The following is a 1,000-nucleotide window of genomic DNA, read 5'->3' as shown; positions in this document are numbered from 1 at the left end:
CAAATTAGAAAGCATGCTTATAAGTATTTTGATGTTTACCTTGTTGCAATTCTGAGTTTTTCTCCATTACTTTCATGATTACAAATCGAATTTCGATTGAACGGTGTTCACATGCTTCCTAAAGAAATTCCATTCTTTCATAATGCCCTTACAATTAATTTGAACTTATATAACATATCTGTTTATATCAATTTGAATTTCTTTTAAATAATACAATTTATGTTATTTTTATATGTTACTTTTCTCGACAAAATAATATATCATAGTTTAAGATTTTTTATACAATAAAAATAAATAATTTAAATTTGAATATATTGCTAAAAAATAAGAATTGTGATATAACAAAAAATGATATATAAGATTGACAACATTTATTTTAATTATATAATGCAAATGGAGATTAATATATATATATATATATATATATATATATATATATATATATATATAAATGTAAAATAGGGATGCCTTCAACTTGAAAATCTGGAAAATCCATGTTTCAAGAAGACATCTAAAACTCTCGAGATACTCTCCATAAGGACATCATAGGCCCGAGAATCTTCAGATGCCACAATATCTTATAATATTATAAAACACACATGGTAATCTAAATGTCCATTCTACATAAATCTAAAATATCCACAAAACGAACGATCCCATGACGTTTTTGCTGTGATCGAACCTTTAACCTTAAAAAAAAAAAAAAAAAAGGTGTCTAAGAGTTTTATAAAACTTTCTTAATGGAAAAAATTACGAAGAGTAACTAAACAAATCTGAAAATCAAGTAGAACACTTCCATCAATCGACCGCATAGCGCAGTGGATTAGCGCGTCTGACTTCGGATCAGAAGGTCGTGGGTTCGACTCCCGCTGTGGTCGCTGTTTGTTCTTTTATTTTTTTTCTATTTCATTTCGTCGTTTGTCGATTACTCGCGAGTGACGAGACGGCTTTCTCCTTCCCCCTTCCCTTTTCTCCCGCTGAAATTCTTCTAAACCCCATC

General features: G+C 29.4%; 1 non-coding gene across 1 annotated transcript; it reads left to right on the top strand.

The window, feature by feature from the left end:
• The first annotated feature begins 804 nt into the window (after positions 1-804).
• TRNAR-UCG (transfer RNA arginine (anticodon UCG)) lies at positions 805-878 on the top strand. Its single transcript has one exon. It is a non-coding gene; the product is annotated as a tRNA-Arg (tRNA).
• Positions 879-1,000: the final 122 nt, after the last annotated feature.

Source organism: Benincasa hispida, unplaced genomic scaffold (assembly GCF_027475165.1).
Source record: "Benincasa hispida cultivar pf3 unplaced genomic scaffold, pf3_genome.v1.1 HicScf1039, whole genome shotgun sequence".
NCBI classification, from domain to species: domain Eukaryota; kingdom Viridiplantae; phylum Streptophyta; class Magnoliopsida; order Cucurbitales; family Cucurbitaceae; genus Benincasa; species Benincasa hispida.
This window is presented reverse-complemented; position numbering and strand designations above follow the sequence as displayed.